Source organism: Hevea brasiliensis, chromosome 7, assembly GCF_030052815.1.
Source record: "Hevea brasiliensis isolate MT/VB/25A 57/8 chromosome 7, ASM3005281v1, whole genome shotgun sequence".
Classification (NCBI taxonomy): Eukaryota; Viridiplantae; Streptophyta; class Magnoliopsida; order Malpighiales; family Euphorbiaceae; genus Hevea; species Hevea brasiliensis.
In genome coordinates, this window is record NC_079499.1 from 7,901,206 (window position 1) to 7,922,223 (window position 21,018).

The 21,018-nt window shown below is 34.8% G+C and overlaps 1 pseudogene; it reads right to left on the reverse strand.

Moving 5' to 3' along the window:
• Positions 1-7,375: 7,375 nt before the first annotated feature.
• Positions 7,376-21,018, reverse strand: part of LOC131181314 (uncharacterized) — a 171,029-nt pseudogene continuing 157,386 nt past the window's right edge.

Consider the following 21,018-nt stretch of genomic DNA (forward strand, 5'->3'; position numbering starts at 1 on the left):
TGTTGGTCATTTTAGGCATGAGGTCTATGGGCAGGCATTTAAGCCAGATATAATATTAGGCACAATGGCCAATGGGCAGGCATGAGGCTTGTAGAACAATCATGTCAGACAGATTTTATCTGTTAATGATTATTCTTATAAGCAGTACTGCTATCTGTAGTCCCTAATTGGTATACTAATTGATCCAAATTAAATAAATAAGTCTAGGTATACTGTGGGCAATTAAACATTATTACTTATTTATTTGAAATGTTCATGTCACTTTATAGTTGAAAAATAGGTCTGACATACCCCTTTCATATGATTTAGTGTCAATGGCTTGTTAGGGTTAAATTCCTACAATAAGATAATTTATCTCATGGACCTTTCTTTAGGTTCAGTTTTTTTTTGTGTTTTACTTTTACCTATTCATTTGATCAATTTGTAGCCACTGTTTGGCTACACTTCCTTCATGAAAGTTGTTTCCCTATATCTTGTCTTTATTTTCCCTTTTGAATCATGTCAATTAGGTTTTTGGAACTCAAGTTATAGTTGGATAACCATAACTGATTCATTTCTAGATTCTGGTTCCTTACTAGACAGCTTTTGGACTTAAAATTTACCTAATTAATGGAACATGTTGTATTCAGTTTTAGGCATAGTGATCTTCATAGAAATTGTTGCCCTATGTCTTGTGGTCACTTAGAATTTTTAATTACAATTTTCAAATTTTGTAGAACCATTTATGGCCTAATAACTGACCTAAACTCAAATACCCTGTGTCAACAGGATACTAACTCAGGTCAGTAGCTTTAACCCAGTTTTTAGGTTTCTTGCATTCACTATTTGGGAACAGTGCCTAAACCAAAGTTGAATCCCTATTTCTAAGGTTTCCAAAATAGTATGGCTCTTCCCAATTAGGGTTTTCTAGTGAGAGATATAGCTAAAAAACTATTTGGAAGTCAATGGTCACTCAGGCACTTTTCCAGAATTTAGGTACTAATTAACTTAGCCAATTGACCTAGTTCCTTTCATTTCTGGGTTTTGGTCAAAATAGCAATGTTGTAGATCTATGTGGTATGGAAGTTTTGGCACTGGTTTTAGGGTATTTGGAGTTTTGTAGACCAATTTATGGCCTTATTACCAAAACTGGTTGGGTAGCACATGTTCAGTGATTCTGGGCTGATTTTGGTTCTGGACAGTTTTGGTGTTCGAACTTGGGCTGGCAATTGGACTTTATTAGAAGCATTTCTGGGCTCAGTGTTCTCAACAAAAATTGTAGCTCTATGTCTAAGCTTTCCATTGGTGTAAATTTCAGGTCATTTGGACCAGTATAGAGGAAGTTATGATACTGTTCATTTGGTCATTTTTCTGGATTTTGTGTTTGGTCATCCGGATTTGGGCAGAAAATTGGTAATGATTTTGATGAAATTTGGGCATGGTGTCTTCATGAAAAATGGGCTATTTTGAGTTTAGTTTCACCTCCAATTGGCCTCATACCAATTGGAGTCACACAATTTTAGTTATGGATCAATAAATACACTTGACTCATTAAGTCCCAATCCTGCAATGAAAAATGCACTCCCAATTTCAATTGTCTCCAACTCCCTTACTTCAATTGATATACATAGCACTTCTAAAGATCATCAATTCATTTCAACAAGTCAAATTTCATCAATTGCACAAAATTCCCAATTTTCAATCAAAACCCTAACTTGAATTTTCATAACTCATGGTCAATGCATAAATTTCACAATTCAACTTAACTACACTCATCACACACCATTACTAACATATTTAAGATCATTAAAAACATCAATTACCCCTTAATCCTATGGCTGCCGAAAATCAAGTCTCTCCTCTCTCAAGATTTTCTTTTGATTTTCATGAAATTCATACTTAGTTTAGCATGCTTCTTATACTTATAGAAGAAAGAATAGTGATTAGTGCACTAACCTCTTGATGACCCAACTTTAAACTTCCCAAACTTCAACTTTTCTTCTAATGGGTATCTATAGCTTCCTTAGGGTGTGGGTTAAATTTTTAATGAAGAGGGCTAAGGGTTTTGTGTGAAGGAAGCTTGGGAAATCAAGCTTCAAGAAAGCAAAAATGGAGGGAGAGGGACAGCTTGGAGTTTGGCCATGGAGAGAGAAGAGGAAGAAGAAGACTTGGCTAGTGGGGTTTTGTCATCTTGTGTCTATTTATATACATATAATTATTGTACTTTAAATTTTTATAATGTCATAAGTCTTTTTTTCTTTTCTTTTCTTCTTCTTTCTCTTCTCATTTTCCTAATTCAAATTCATAAATTTAATTTATGTTAATTATTTTATTCTCTCAAATTTTTAATTTGACATTTAAGTCAAAATTCACCTATGTGGGTGAAATGATCAAAATGTCCTTCATGATGCTCATCGGGTTATTATTATATTTTCTCAATTTTTCTTTAACATCTTTAATGTCATTTTTACCTAAATAAACCTTAAATTTGGTGCCAAAATTATTTCCTATATTTTATTAAATTTTCTTTACATTTATTCCATCAATTTAGGTCTCCTCACTATAGTTTAAGTGTAGTTCCAAACATTCTGACTGTCCGAACAGACATTAGTTGTCGGAACAGTAGAATGTACGGACTACCTATGGTGAGGGCGTTACATTACATGCTGTTAAAATTTTTAAACATGCTATTAATAAGAATCATCAACAATCATATAGTGATATACATAAGCCCTGTCATGTTCATACTAATTTATGGCACTATTATGCATAATATTTTATATATTATTTATTACGTTATATCCTATCTTGATGTCTAAATATGATATCATAATATTTTTTTTTATTTTAAGTTGGCCTGTATTTATTATAGCGTTTGTAACATATTTTAGGCATATGTTCTCAAATCTATTACTGTTTATAAATTTTGAATGAATAAATCCTTATATTTTTCCTTATTAGTAGATCTTGAGTTTTCTTTTTTTTTTTTTTAGTGTCTTCTGTTCTTTAATAGAGTTATTATGTTTTTTGGTTGTTGAGTTATTTATTTTATTTTTTAAAAAAAGAATATTTTATGAAGTGCAGATATTTTTCTTAACAGGAGATCTAAATTTAAAAGTTATTTGATTAAGCTTGCAAAAGGATCATGAAGCTGAAGAGTAGAGTACACAACTCGTTAGCTAATTGGCCAATTTATATACTTTGTTAACATGATTAGATTTTTCAAATTTTTCTTTTTTTTTTATGAGTGATTAATTTCATTTCTATAAATATTTAATATGTTGATTTGTATTTCTTTTTATTTTATTTTTTCTTAATCAAATAATTTTTCATTTTTATCAAAGAAAAAATTTACAATGAAAAAAAAAAAATCTAATTATGTGGTAAAGTGACCAAGACTTTTTTGTGAAAGACCCTTGACTGTATATGTAGGCTTGGATGGAAGTCAAAAATCGTCTAGGCTTTAAAAATCCTCTAGGCTTTCTTTGCATTAAATACTCCTTTCTACGTGTAATTTTCCATAGAGTAGGTGCCAGAAAATCAATTCGAACTTGAAAGAGATGGTAAACTCAAGTGAAGCCAAACGAATTAATTAATGGGACCACAACGATACAAAAACATTAAATAAATATATGACCATTTAGTTTGTAGGTTTGTTTATATTATTTTCATATTAACTTCACAAATAACTAAAATTCATTCATATTTAAAAATGATTGGACCTAAATCCCGTTAGGAGTCCACCTTTTGTTAGCTCTAATGAAGATATCACATAGGGAACTTACTCTATTTTTGGGAAAGGTTAAAAATGGAAGAAAAAGAAAAGAGGGTGAAATAAGATAATAGAATATTCTACCTTTTTCATTTTTGGAAGATGAAGGGAAAATAAGAGGAATTTTTTAAATGAAATTATGTGACAAACGTAAAAGATTTTCACTCCATATTGAATAGAAACTGAGAAAAAAAAATAAAATTATTATTATATCTTTAGTAATTCTTTTTAAAATAAAATTTATAAGATCAACAATATAATTTTTCCAATTTAAATTTATTTTCTTTCATATTCTTCTCTTTTACGAAAGTATTTTTTTTTCATTCACATTTTCCCATGTTTTTTTTCTCTGTTTTTTCCAAACAAAGTTAAATGTTTAATTTTCAAGTAGGTGCTATTAAATTTCACCCAATATGTATTGGCGTGATGTAAAAATAAAAAATAAAAATTGTTATTATATATGTATGAAGTGTTATCTAAAAAATTGAGTGACATGTACTAAAAGATGATGAGCATTTTAGTTAAAAGATATTGTGTAAACTATACTATTCATTAACCCAATTATACTCAAGAGATCACTTACTACAAATTATTCATACTAGATACATTAGTTAGTCCTCTCAGTCTCTGTCTAAACATAACCCAATACATTTACTATTATAACTGCTACACCATAAAGGGTGTCTTCAACTACATGGGTAAGAACCCTCTCACTAGTAGACAAAAATTTATTCCTCTTGAATTCTATGTCCTATTTCATCTTAGATTGAAACCTCTTTCCCTCTATGGGGCTGCAATTGAAAGGAGCCCCTCATCAATGACCAAAACCAAATCCTCAGCAATTGACAAAGCCACTCTTTGTAATGGGTGAAAGCCCCTCTCCATGTATAAAGCCAAATAACCTTTTTATCATTCTTCTAATTATATACCTCAATTCTAATCTAATTAGGAATTCTAGTCAATTTAAGATTAAAATTAAAATAAGAGCTCTACTCTATATAAGAATTATATATTTCTCCCACTCAAATTAGGAAAAGATTTTCCAAATCAACTAAGATTTTGGGTTATAAATCTAACAAATATAAAAGTCTAAATTAAGATACAAAATATATAAATTGATGTGGAATATAATAATAATAATAATAATAATAATAATAATAATAATAATTATTATTATTATTATTATTATTATTATTATAATACTCTCTATATATAATTTTTTATGTTGTTTTCCAAAGACGATGAATCCATTAATTGTGTTTGTTAGAGAAAGTTAATGTCTTTCATTTCGTGGATTACGACTTATAAGGACGCCTAGAATGGCCTATTAAATTTATAAATTCAATCCACAGTACTCTAACAAATACTATTACTCATAAATATAAACTATTATATATATGTATATATCATGATTAATTTTATTATTTTGATTTTAATTTGTTTATATGATTCTCTATATCATAATAATTAATGTGTATAAACTAAAAAGAGCTCGAAGATATGATATAAATTCTCTATTTATATTGTCACGACCCAAATTATGGGTCAGACCGGCACTAGGGTTTGGGTCAGCATAAGGCTCCCGAAATTGGTAGTAAGCCTAACTAAACTCTAGCCCATCGTTAAGCCCATATCAAGCTCAATTTCAAGTGATCAACCGGATAGAGTCCGGCCATAAAATGGACCATCCAACGGGGAGCCATTGACTCACTTGACCAGTAATCTTAATGAAAATATCTTTGGGGAGCTCAGCTCACCCGTTAATCATCCACAATCTCAAAATAAAATCAATGGGAGCTCAGCTCCCTTATCCATTATAAGTATTCAACCACACAATTATACATACATAAATCTTATAAGTTACAATCCCAAATTAATAAATATTACAATCCAGCTAAATATTATGATCCTACACATGCGGAGGTCTAGAAGTTATGTTCAATAGTACAAAACATAAAATTAATAATAAGTAGACCTACGAAGAATGAAAGCAGGTTAAACACAAGGAAAAGCTCTCCTGTGACCTTAAAAAAATAGTGAACAGGAGTGAGCATTCGACTCAGAGAGTAAATATTTATTTTACTTACAATTTCTATAACTATCTAATTCTAATACTACCTTAGAATTGAAATGCAACATCTTCGTACAAGTCAAACATATCATATTAAGTCACATCAAAGATAATCTGGAGCACTCACGCATACATATATGGGTAGTTGATCCCCCTAGCCAGCTCTCTTAATCCAAAGCCTGCCAACGAGATCAACTCGAGCTGAACTTTCTCTTAATAATCCATATGCGAGGGCCAGTGAGATCAACTCAAAGCTGTGCCTATCCCGACTTATCAATAATAAGGATCGAGTCCCAGCGAGTCAATTTCCAGTCACGTCTACCTATCCTACCCATATCCATATATTCTATATACACACCAACCCACACACATAACTCCAGATTATTAAAACACAGCAACCAAAGTAATATCATCAAGTATAAATGCAAAACAAGGCATGCCTAATATTTAACTACATAAATATAAGTATAAGTAATGCATGAGCATGCCATAAATATAACAATATTGAAATTGTAAATAAAATAAATATCTACTCGCGGATTAGTCGACTGGACTGCAGCTGGTCCAGTTGAAAAGAAGACGGCCGGTACTGATCACCTAAACATGCACACTAACTTCTATCAAAAGACTGACAAAACTAAATAATTGATTTAAACCATAAAATCAAAATAGTTTCTAAGATCTTGCCAAAATTTCAATAGAGTTTTCCTTGCACTTAGGACCTACCCAACCTTTACAATGGTTCAATAACACTTCTAGAATCACACATCTTAACCCATATCTAATCAACATCATATGGCCCCTCGTGGGTCCTCCCAACCAGGCAATAGTCACAAACTTGAAAAAGTACATTTTAGCCCCTAAAACGGATATTCTGTAAAAATCACTCAAATAAGCTCTAAAAATTCTAAAACTTTACCCCACGATTCTCAATAATATTATAAAGCTATTGCAAAAGGAATTATAATTTTCTAATAAACTCTGAATATTTTATGGATTTTTATTCTAAACCCAGCTCTAAATAACTGAAGAAACTTTGGGTTCGAATTTACCTATGCCAATTTTGACGCTTGAAACGCGTTCGCGGCATCTGCAAATGGTGGGGTAGCCTATAACTTTGACCCGGTTCTGAAATAATTCTAGCAGCTTATCTGCTTGGCCCGAAATTGTAGATCCGGGCAATGATCGAATTTCCACGAAATGAAAATGCCTACGTAAAGCCCACAACACCAGGGTTAGAATAAAATATTTACATATAAAATAATTATTTGAAAATTAGGGATGTTATATTCTTCCCCCCTTATAGAAAATTCTTCTTCGAATTTTATACAAGGCAGAATAAAATTACAAAATTACATATTGAACATGTACAGGTAGTCACTTGCTGCTCATATTCTGCTCTGACTCCTAGGTGCATTCTTCCATTGACTGGCTCCTCCATAAAACCTTAACCATAGGGATCTGCTTTGACCTTAGTTGTCTCATATGATAGTCCACTATGGTTACAACTGCTCCTCGAAGGTTAGGTTCTCATTTAACTCTACTACATTTGGTTACAGCACATGTGAAGGGTCAGGAACATACTTCCTCAGCATGGAGATGTGGAATACTAGGTGGACATGAGAAAGGCTTAATGGCAACTCCAACTGGTCAGCAACTATTCCAACTTTATCTATGACCTCAAAAGGTCCTATGTATCTAGGTGGCAGCTTGCCTTCCTTCCCAAACCTCACGACTCCTTTCATTGGGGAGACCTTTAGGAATACATAATCACCCATTACAAACTCTACATCCCTCCGCCTAGGATCCGCATAGCTCTTTTGCCTACTGTAGTATCCTAGCTTTCATCGTTATTTCATAGCGAAACTCATACCTCAAACCACTCCTTAATCTTTTTCTGACATCTTCAATTCTCACTATACCTCTACTATACTTAACTTGATATCTCATAACTTCCATCAGCTTTGGTGCTTACCTCTCCTTCATTGTGCCCTAACGTATCTCTTAGTGACTTCAGTCCCCATACCTCTGTTTCAACAATCTTTGCTTCCTACAGACATGACTTATGTTCCTTATCCTATAGTATCCTATGAAATGCTTTCTTGTAGCACCTATCATACACATCTTGTTTGACATCTTTACTTGTCCCATGACCTCAATGGTCAACACTTGTGCATCTTCTCACTTCCTTGACACTTTGAATTTCCAATCTACCTTGTTCTATTAGTAAGGTCCTTAGACCAAATCCTGTCCATCTTATGCATCTAGTCCTACAGAGCTCCATCCAAGTGCCAAGTGTACCCTACACCATCTATCAACATTGGAAAGTGAACTGGGTCTCTTCTCTTATATGATAAAAGTATTTGTATTCCCTGACAAACCAATTCATGCGACTTTATCATTTCCCACTCCTCCTCTAGAATGGAAATATCTTGACTTCTTCCTAAAACTTCTTATTATGTGACGTACTTCCTAACACATTAACACTTAAATCGTGATTCCACTACTTCTTGAATCTATCATCTCACCATAACTTGTTTTAAACATACCTTAGTGTGTCCCTAGCGTACTTATTCTTCTTATTTTCATCATTGTAATGAACTTTACCGAACTTTTCTCCTGTTTTTTGAATCTTATCCACTTCCTTTTTCTGTTTTGCTATTGTTAACATCTTTCTAACCTATGGTACTTATTTTTTAACCTTTGTTCTCTCTCACCCTAATACCTTTTCCTTCAAAGATGTCCATCCCATCATCAACTTTAACCTTCTTTTTATTTCTTAGTCCTATCTTGATTGCTAGTTCCATTACTTCTGGAATTCTAACCTTACGATTGGCTCCTACCAGCATATCTTTCACATTATGTAACACTTGTAATTGACCCTAGAAAATTCATTTTGTGTCTGCTTTCCCAACTTAACCATTAGAATATTATCATTCCTTACTACCCTTTGTAGGAAATTGCTCATCATAGTTAGATAAGAGCCCTTGAAACTATAAGTTCCACCTCAATTAACATGACTGTGGGAAATGTGTGCTATGTCATAATTCTAGACAAGATACTTCACATGTCCATTCTTCTTAATATAACCACATATACTGCCTACAACTCTCTAAACTTCAGCCTCAAATTTTCCCATCAACAACAATTTCATTCACTGTAACTCATTAGCAAATAGTACTTCCTCCAGCTTATAGTTCAGAAAGGTTGTAATCCCTGGTAACTAGCTCGATTTAACTCCTATCACCTCTTTGATCATCCTTTCATACTTAACATTAGGTACACACTTATCACCATTTCCTTTTAAAGAGAATGCGTATGGACTAGTGCCTACCAACTTCTTAAATACTGGGTTACCTCAACACAATTTCCCTTGCTTATGTAGTCTTCTTGAGCCAAAAGCACGAGCTAAACTTGAAGAGAAGGAGAAATCTCCTCCTACAATCATCATCACACTATTGTCTGTAGAATAATGTTCAACCCATGTCTCTTGGTCTTTTTCTTGAAATTTCATCATCTCTTCCTATATGATATTAGCTGCAACAATCCTTCTGTTGTACCACTGTCACGACCCAACCTATGGGTTGAACCAGCACTAGGACCTGGGCCAGCCCAAAGCCCCCAAGGCCCGTAGTAAGCCTAATTATTCCTTAATCCAATCCTAAAGCCCATGTTGAGCCCACTTTTAAGAAATCAATTGGACGGAGTCCGGCCATAACATGGACCATCCAATGGGGGGTTTTTGACTCACCTGACCTGTAAGCACAATATATATAACAATTTAGGGAGCTTAGCTCACCCTCCACATACTCAAAACAATACTAATTTAAATGGGAGCTCAGTTCCTTCATTCAACCCAATGATCATCCATGCATACTCATATACCATGCTTACAATTCCAGTTAATACATACATAATAGATCTAAATGAATACATCACTAATAATAATAATACATGCAGAGTTATAGGACAGAGTAAAAAAAAATAATAATTAAATGCTGATAGTAGACCTGCAAAGAAGAGAACGGGTTAAACTCAATAAAGGACCTCCTGTATCCTGGAAAAATAGATGAACAAGAGTGAGCGTTCAACTCAGAGAGTAAAATATCGATTTTAAGTATAATTTCTATAGCTATCTAAAGCTAATACATCCTAAAGAGTGGAATGCAACAACTTTATGGTTTTCATACAAATCACATCATAAACAACAACAAAAAGGTAATTTGGAGCACTTACACACCTATATAATATTCAAACAGTACATATATGGGAGCTGATCCCCTTTACAGCTCTCTTAATCCAACCTCTATCAGTGAGTACATCGCAAGTCGGACTTTCTCTTAATAGACTAAATGCAGGGGCCAGCGAGATCATCTCGAGCTATGCCTACCCCAACTTATCCATAAAAGGATTGGGTCCCAGTGAGTCAAGCTCTAGCAGCGTCTACCCGTCCTGTCCATATCCTATATCACACACCACACGCATGCCAACACAAGCACACTACTCCAAATTATCATAAAACAATATCCATAACATTTCATTAAATAAAGATACAATATAAAATGTGTCTAGTATTTAACTACATAAATATATATTTATAAGTGATGCATGGGTATGCCTAAACATATAATAATATTGAAATTATAATTAAAATATATATTTTACTCACAGATGTAAACCGATGTCACTGTGGTGGCTGGGCGGAGGAGGAAGCCTATCCCGGCTCACCTGATAATTACATTACAATTATTTAATATAATTAACTCAATACAAGCTTAAAAAGAACCAAAGACACCCTAAGTTGTGCCGAAAATCCAATAGAGTTCTCCCTATACGTAGGACTTACCCATCCTGCAAAAGGGCTGAAAATACACTTCTATATCTACAAGTCATACAATCATATCTCAATCACATCACATGGCTTCTCCTGGGCCCATCCAAATAGTCAATAATCACAATTTTAGAAAATTACAATTTAGTCCCTACAGCTAACCCTTTTTGCAAAAACTATCCAAATGAGCTCTAAAAATTCTAAAATTTTGCCCCGCGGTCCTTGGCAATATTACTAAGCTAATACAAAATGAATTATAATTTTCTAACTATCCATGAATATTTTATGGATTTTTAATCTAAACTCGGCACTGTAAAATTGAAGAAACTCGAAGTTTGAGTTTACCTATGCCAATTCTAATGCTTGGAACGTGTCCGGGGCATCTGAAAATAGTAGGGTAGCTTATAACTTTGACCCGATTTCGAAGTGATTCCGACAACTTATTTGCTCGGCCCGAAATTGCTAATCCGTGCAATAATCAAATTGCCATGAAATGAAAATGTCTACACAAAGCCCACAATACTAGGGGTTAGACTAAAATATTTATATTTATATATAAAATAATTATTTGAAAATTAGGGGTGTTACATTCTCTTCCCCCTCCCCCCCTTTATAGAAAATTCGTCCTCGAATTTTGCACAAGGCCGAATAAAAAATTACAAGATTACACAGTGGACAAGTACGGGTACTTATTGCGCATGTCCTGCTCTGACTCCCAGGTACACTCTTCTACCAATTGGCTCCTCCATAAAACCTTAACCATAGGGATCTGTTTTGACCATAGCTGCCTCATCTGAAAGTTCACTATGGCTACTGGCTGCTCTTCGAAGGTTAGATTTTCCTTCTACTCCATTGTATTGGGTTGTAACACATGGGAAGGATCAGGTATGTACTTCCTAAGTATGAAAATGTGGAACACTGGGTGGACGTGAGAAAAGCTTGGTGGTAACTCCAACCGATAGGCCTCCACTCCAACTCTATCAATAATCTCAAAAGGCCCTATGTATTGGGATGCGAGCTTGCCCTTCTTCCCAAATCTCGTAACTCCCTTCATCGGAGAGACCTTCAGGAATACATAATCACCCACTGCAAACTCTAAATCCTTTCGTCTAGGATCTGCATAGCTATTTTGTCTGCTGTAGTGTCCTAGCTATCATTATCATTTCATAACGAAACTCGTACCTCAAACCACTCCTCAATCTTTTTCTTACATCTTCAGTACTCACTACACCTCCACTGCACTTGACTTGATATCTCATAGCTTCAATCAGCTTTGGTGCTTACCTCTCCTTCATTGTGTCCTAACGTATCTCTTAGTGACTTCAGTCCCCATTCCTCTGTTTCAACAATCTCTACTTCCCAAAGACATAACTTATGTTCCTTATCCTATAGTATTCTATAAGATGCTTTCCTGTAGCACCTATCATAGGATTCTCATTCGAAATTTCTACTTGTTCTATGAACTCAATGGTTAATACCTATGCATCTTCTCACTCCCATGATACTTCTAATTTCCAATCTCCTTTGTGTCATTATTAAGGTCCTTAGACCAACTTCTGTCTATCTTATGCAACTAGTCATGAAGAGTTCTATCGAAATGCCAAGTGTACCTACACCATCTATGCTTCTTCTGCACTCTGATATGGTATCCTGTAGCACTAGCCTTTGTTCCCCTTTATTACCAATCTCTGTGGTGTAAGGATGTGACTCATATTGTCTATTTTCAATGTCTCATGAAACACCCTTCTGAAATAGCTACTTTTGCATGCACCTTACCCAAGATCATTGCTAATTTTGTTGGCCATTAAAGCTTTAGCTAGATCCTCCCATACTAAAAACATTTTTACCTTTCTAATTCCAAGATACTGCAAGCTTCTAACTTACTTTGTGTCACCAAAGAGTTCTTTGTAATAATTCCTACCTATCTTAGGTAATTAGTTATGTAGAGTTTCACCCAGTCAACACTACTTATCATAGCCTACTCATTTCTTGAAAAGAGAGTTCCTTGACTTTTGTTTGAAACTTCTTACTATCTGACGTGCTTTCGGATACATTGGTACTTAAATCGAGGCTTCATTATTCGTTTAGTCTATCATCTCACCATAACTTGTTTTAAACATCTCTTAGTGTGTCCCTAGCATACATGTTTCTTCTTATTCTCATCATTGTAACCAACTCTATCGAGCTTTTCTCCTAACCTTTAGATCTTATCTACTTCCTTTTTTTGTTTTTGCTATTGTTGATATCTTTTCAACCTACTGTACTTATTCTTTAACCTTTGTCCTCTCTCACCCTTATACCTTTTCCTCCAAGAATGCCCATTCCATCATCAACTTTAATCTACTTTTTATTTCTTAGTCCTATCTTGATTACTAATTCCATCACTTTCGAATTCTAACCTTACGATTGGCTCCTACCAGCATATCCTTCACATTATGTAACACCTGTGATTGACCATAGAAAATTCTTCTTATGTCTTCTTTTTCAACTTGACCATCAGAAGTTATCTTTCCCTACCACCCTTTGTAGGAAATAGCTCATCATGGTTAGATAGGAGCCCTCGAAACTATAAGTCCCACTCGAACTAACATGGCTATGGGAAATGTGTGCTATGCCATAATTCCAGACAAGGTACTTCATATGTCCATTCTCCTTAATATAACCACATATACTGCCCACAGCTCTTCAAAATTCAGCCTCAAATTTACCCATCAACAACAATTTCATCCACTGTAACTCATCCATAAATAGTACTTCATCTAGCTTATAGTTCAGAAGGGTTGTAAGCCCTGATAACTAACTCGATTTAACTCCTGTCACTACTCTTATCATCCTTCCATACTTAACATTAGGTACACACTTAACGTCATTTCCTTTTAAAGAAAATGTGTACAGACTAGTGTCTACCAAATTCTTAAATACTGAGTCACCTTCACACAATTTTCCTTACTTATTTAGTCTTTTTCTTAAAATTTCATCATCTCCTTTTATAAGATATCAACCGCGACCATCCTTCTATTGTACCACCAGTTGACTGACATATCATCTTAAGATTTACTATATCTACTTATACTCTATTTTTACCCATTTTGCCTACCCTTGCTCCTTGGAATTCCTATATTTTACTGTATTCTAGAAGATACATCTCACTAACAGACTCTTCCAGAATTGATTCCAATCATACTTCCTGCTATAACTCTTATCCTTGTATTTCTCAGTGACTTGTGACTACCACTCATGCATATCTCTTCCTGCTCTATCTCCTATTGTCGTTCTGTCACTTATTTTCATTCATGTTTTCTTACAAAGTGACCTTATTGGTAATACTGAAAATGCTTACCTAACCCTTGATCGCAGACCCCATAACTGCTATCTCACCATCTCTACTCAAGTCCTAAGCCTATGTGCCATTTTCCACCATCCTTTTTATTCGTCATGCCTATTTGAACCATTTGGTTTACTTTTATTTAACTTACCCCTTATTAATTCACTCCTTTGCCTAATAGGACAGTTCAAGACACCATTGCACATCCTATAACTTTTACTTGCTCTGGTTGCATTCCTCAACTAACTTTCCTCATACTGTTAGAAATTTAAATGGATTTTATCCCATTGCTACCTACTCTATCTTGGGAACAGGAATACATAGAGTTTGATCCATATCCTGCAACTCTGAACTCCATGTTTTGGCTCCTGAGATTGCCCAAACTATAACCTGCTCTAAGTCTTACACTTCTGGATCCTATATCTTGACAACTATCCTCACTCGTGTAATCTTGTTGTGGCTTTCTAATATTGCTTTTCAGTTCATCCTATTTACCTTACCCAGGATGGCACTTTATGTACTTTATATTTCACTTTGATCTTCCTAACCTTGTCTTATTCTTGGTTTTTCGATTTGCTCTTTAATTCATCTCTTTTATCTTACCCAAAATAGAACCTTGATTACTTTATTCTCTAGTTCCATTCTTCTTCTTGACCTAAAGCTATGCTAGATAACTGTACTTTTCAGTGTCTCTGCCAGGTCATCTTCACCTTTGTACTACTGAGAATTGGTTTTTCGATCACTCTGATTAGCACTTTTACTACCATTCAAATTTCTCTTTTGTTACGTCTAAAACCAATTATCCAAATTTTCAATTTCATATTTTCTTTCATCTACTGATATTTTATGACTTATTTTCATTGACTTCCAGTTATTGTCCCTTTCGTTACATAACTACAACTACCTCTAATACTTCAAGGAGGAAATCTACAGGGATTCTATTTTTTTATATCCACTCAATTAGTTAAAACTTGTGATACTGGGTACCATAATCTGTCATTCAATTCACTGGCTCTTCATCCATCATGATCCAATCAAGTATGGTCCTTATAGTGAAACTTATACCCTCTTCAGGATACTTGAGCTAACTACTCTCTACCACACTCTATAGTCCCATTTGGAACACTTCCTTAGGTCACCATCACTAGTAGTAATCTCCTGTCTTTCCTGAAAGTATAAGATCATACCCTACATCATAATTGACTATAATAGGGGCACTGCATCTACCACCTTGCTCAAAACCATGTCAGATCATTTACTCTCTTATCATACCAAAACTTTTTAAATTATCATTTCATAGGCTATAAACTTTAATCCTAGCCTCCGGTATTCTCTAGGTAGTAAGGTTGTACTTTGCATCTTGCTGACACACGAGGTATATATTATTCTTACTAAGCTTTAGGCAAAATGTCTCTTGTCATGGTAAGACTGTCCAAGACCCCATATTGGAGTCCAGATGATCCCATTAAGTAAGTGTTATCATTACACTTTAACCATAGTAAAAACCTCTAGTTTCGTGTCACTTATGCTATAACTCTGTGCTCAAGTTAAGATAATTGAGTCACTGACTTTAGTTATCACCCAACTGTGATATTTGATGTTCTATCTCTAGGGTCTTAAACCTTAACTAGGAGTTTTCCTAACTCCTTTGTAGAAATAAAACTCTGTCTTGACATAACTGTACCAAAATAGAGGTTGTTTACGAAAGCTTTACACAATAATCCCATATCGGTACTATAATCTGTAGCTTATAACATAAACATCGAGAACATTGTATAGTTACTATGGTACATCCCACATACCTGATTTTTCGAACCTCTTATCTCTTTTGAACTCACTAATACTATACACTTACTCCGACGGGCGATCCACTAATAACTGCTAGCAGTGGTACCCTCGCTCCCATCTAAAGCAACTATATTGCTAAAATTCACCTTTATTGTCACACTTTATCCCTCCGTAAGGCATAACATGATCCCATAGTATACTCAATGAATCATCGAACTTCATCTACCGATAATTCATTAAATACACTACAAGGGATTTTAAACCATTTCAATTCATTTTAATTGGCAAAATAATGTTAAAGCAATATTTAAAAGCCTTTAATTGGAGTTTAAATACTAATTAAGAAATTTGGTAAGTTTTGTTTTCTACAGATTTTATAAAAATTTCGGCAGAGTGTCGTCTATAATTGAGAAAAACAGTTCTTCTAACACCTGTAAAAACACTCCCAATAAATTTATTTTTCAACCGCAAACTCCAATATAATCTCAAATCAACACCAATAAACACAATATCATTTCAAAATATGCAACTCAACTCAGTTCCATAAAATTCTTCATCATTGCATTTGATTTAATTTACATAAACAAGTCTTAATTTATAGAAAGAAAACCAAAAATAATATTATTACAGACTTTAATGTACAACTGCTCAATTAACTACATAGATACATATGAACAAAATAATATTTACATCAACTAATTTACAAGGGTATAAAGCAATACCCGTACAAAAATCCTCAATGTAGCTCCCCTGACAACTTAGCAGCTCACTCTGCTGCTTTATCATTTCCTTTATTTGCGACAGCAATTAAAAGCTATCATTAAGTAATGATTACTCAGTGGTGCATAATAAAAATTTAAATATTTTGAATATCAAAACATACATCCATAAACACAAATTTAAACTATTGCACAATATAATTCATAAAGTTAGAGTCACTTTTGTAATACCATTTTGTCAAAATAATTTATAAATCAAAGTATTACTAATCCATACACAACTTAGGTCATGACACAAAATTTCCAATCAATGTCGTGTTGTACACCACGATAAAGTAATCTCAACCCCACTAATTGAAATCAATGAGGGAGGTGGCTAGCTAGCTATATGAGTACTTATCCGTTCTCAACCTCAACTGGCAAGCCAGAGAGAGAGGAATATAGTCGATCTCAACCTCGTAAATGGAGGAGGAACACAATGATACTGTTATGCTAAGTGTGAATCCAAAACCAATTTAAAATCAAGTTATTTAAACATTTCATTCAAACATTAAGTAAATTCCCATTTCAAATTTCAGTTCACAAAGTGGGCAACACAACATTTCTCAAGTCATTATTCAGCATAAATTATGATAAAATATATTTAAATAAATTTTCTCATAGCAAATCAAAATTGAAAAGGTATTGTGCACAAACCTTGTATGAGTCGCCTCTAGGCCTTGACTCACTTTTCCTTATCTTTCTTCCCAGTCTCTTTTTCAATTGTTGAGCAGAATTTTATCTCCAATTTGTCTCAATTTTCTTCAATTTTTCTCCTTCTAATCTTCCTCTTGAGGTTCAATTTGAAGTTTATGCTATTTTTCTTAAAAGATTTATGCTGAAATTTGAGGTTTAAAAAGCTTAAATATAAGCTTTAATGGTGGAAACTATAAGAGAGGGAGAGGTGAGAGAAGGCTCACGGCAATAAGAGGAAGAAGAGTAAATTTTTCTTTCTTTTAATTTCAATTTTGGCTTTTTATGCTTTAATTATCCCCACAATTAATTAATGAGAAATTAAAATTATTTATGGAGTCATGCTTAGATCACTCAATGATGTCATAAAGTTTTATCTTTAATTTCTTTTCTTTTTCTTTTCATTTCTTTTTCCATAACTTCTTCAATTTATATCAAATTTTCATAAATTTAATTTCCAACATATTAATGGACATTTAGGCTATCAGTCACCTCTAAGGGTGAATTGACCATTTTGCCCATTACCGGTCTGATCCGATTTTCCAAAAATTCTGTATTTCTTCCGGAACACTGATCTAATTATTTGACCTAATTCTCAACTCTTTTCAAAAGTTTTCTCATTTCCACTAACTTCGCAATAATTCCTAGGACTGCGGTGTTACAATGTCTCATATGAAATTAGGGTTACAACGGACCTCGCAGTCACTTCTCGGTACGGTCACCCATCACTGTGACCCCTGACTCATTTAACCTTTTATGCTTTGTTTTCTAAGTTTTCATTTCATCATCATATAGTGGCTATTTATTTTCATTCAAGGCTTTTCTATATGAGTTAAACATGGTCCTAATCCTCTTAATTGTCCGGACCAATAGCGAAAAACGGAACAGTGATTTGCATAGGACTATGCATGTAGGGGTGTTATAATTCTCACCCCCTTAAAATAAATTTCGTCTCAAAATTTTACCTGATCTTAGTCTCTGAATAACTGGGGGTGCTGCTTTCTCATATCCTCCACTCGTTCCCAAGTAGCTTCCTGGCCTAAATGATGGTTCCACAACACTTTCACTAATGGTATCTGCTTATTTCTCAACTACTTCACCTCATATTCTAGAATCTCTATGGGTTCTTCCTCATAGGAGAGGTTTGGATTAACCTCAATCTCTTCTCTTGGTAGCACATGAGAGGGGTTTGATCGATACCTCCTTAACATTAATACATGAAAGACATTATGTATTTTTTTTAGCTCTGGAGGTAGTGCCAATCGATATGCCAAAGGACCCACTCTTTCCAGAACCTCATAAGGTCCAATGAAATGAGGACTCAATTTCCCTTTTTGCCAAATCTCATAATTTTCTTCCAAGGGGAAACCTTGAGGAATACCTTATCACCCACTGTGTACTCAATGTCTCTCCTCTTCAAGTCAATATAGGACTTCTGCCGGTTTGTTGCAGCCTTGAGTCAATCCCTGATAAGCTTAATCTTCTCTTCTGTCTGCTGAACAATCTCTGGGCCTATTAGTTTCCTTTCACCTACTTCATCCCAACACAGAGAAGTTCTGCACTTCCTGCCATATATAGCTTCATATGGAGGCATGCCTATGCTTGATTGATAGGTGTTATTGTAAGCAAACTCTATTAAAGGCAAGTGTATATCTCAACTACTTTCAAATTCAATCACACAAACCCGTAGCATATCCTCCAAGATCTGAATTACCCTCTCAGACTGGCCATCTATTTGTGGGTGGAATGCCGTATTGAAGTTTAATCTAGTTCCTAAGGCTTTCTGCAAACTACCCTAGAATCTAGAAGTGAACCTTGGATCCCTATCTGACACAATTGACACTGGCACCCCATGTAGTCTCATAATCTCATCAAGATAAAGTTTAGCAAATCTGTCCAGGTTGTAGTCCATCCATACTAGCAAAAAGTGAGCAGACTTAGTCAATCTGTCCACTATAACCCATACTGCATCATGGTTCTTCTGTGTTCTCGGAAGTACCATCACAAAATCCATCGTTATTCTTTCCCATTTCCACTTAGGCACTGGCAATGGATGTAGCAAACCAGCTGGCACTTGATCCTCTGCCTTCACTTGCTAACAAGTTAGGCCTTTAGATACGTACTCAGCTATATCCTTCTTCATCCCATTCCACCAATAATGTTCTTTTACCCCCCTATATATCTTAGTGCCACCAGGGTGCATAGCAAAAGGAGACTCATGTGCTTCCTTCATAATGATTTGTCTCAATTCAACGTCATTAGGAATGCACATTCTACCCTGGTGTAACAATAAGCCATCATCTCTCACAGAAAATTCAGGTTTCTTGCCATCCTGAGCTTCTTTCATTACTTTCTGATATTTCTCATTAGTTTGTTTAGCCATTTTAATATGATCAATCAACACTAGCTGTACATGCCATGTAGCTACCATCTGTCCCTCATCATCTATCTCTAAGCTAGCATGTAGTGCTTTCAACTCATGCACCATGGACAAGGGAGAAACCTTCAAACTAGCTATGGTTTTACGGCTCAGAGCATCGGCAGCCACATTAGCTTTCCCTAGCTGGTAATCTATTAAATAGTCATAATCCTTTATCAGTTCTAGCCACCTCTTCTGTATTAAATTTAGCTCTTTTTGAGTGCCTAGATATTTTAAGCTCTTGTGATCTGTGTAGATATAACACTTCTCCCTATATAAATAATGTCTCCAGATTTTTAGAGCAAAAACAATGGCAGCAAGCTCTAAGTCATGTGTAGGGTAGTTTCTCTCATGTGGTTTCAGCTGGCGTGATGCATAAGCAATGACATTTCGATCTTGCATTAGTACACAACCTAACCCATTGTGAGAAACATCGCTATAAACTGTATATTCTTTACCCGATGTAGGTAAAGTAAGGACTGAAGCTTTAGTCAAACATCTCTTCAATTCATCAAAACTCTACTGACATTTATCAGTCCACTGAAATTTCACATCTTTCCGAAGCAGTTTGGTCAGTGGAGATGCCAACATAGAAAATCCTTTCACAAACCGACGGTAGTATCCAACTAAACCTAGAAAACTACGGACTTCTGTAACATTCCTGGGTGGCTTCCAATTAAGGATGGCTTCAATCTTACTGGGATCTAACTTAATACCCTCTGCTGATACTATGTGCCCCAAGAAAGCAATTTTTTTCAGCCAAAATTCACATTTTGACAATTTGGCATACAACTATTTTTCTCTTAAAGTATGTAGTACAATCCTCAGGTGCCTATCATGCTCCTCTGTATTCTTAGAATAGACCAATATATCATCAATAAACACTACCACAAATTGGTCAAGGTATGGTCTAAAGATAGTGTTCATCAGATCCATAAAAGCAGCTAGAGCATTAGTTAACCCGAATGGCATAACTAGAAACTCATAATGGCCATATTGAGTTCCAAAGGTAATTTTAGGAATGCTCTGCTCTTGCACCCTCAACTGGTAATAGCCCGATCTCAAATCAATTTTGGAGAATACAACTGCACCCTTCAACTGATCAAATAAATCATCAATGCGGGGCAGTGGGTATCTGTTCTTTATTGTCACCTTATTCAACTATCGATAGTTGATACACAGACGGAGAGTGCCATCTTTCTTCTTAACAAATAACACTGGCGCTCTCCAAGGTGACACACTAGGGTGAATGAAACCCTTATTAAGCAATTCTTGCAACTGCACCTTCAACTCCTTCAACTCAGTAGGTGCCATTCTGTAAGGTGTTATTGAGATTGGGTCCACACTAGGCATAACATCAATCTCAAACTGCACCTCTCTTT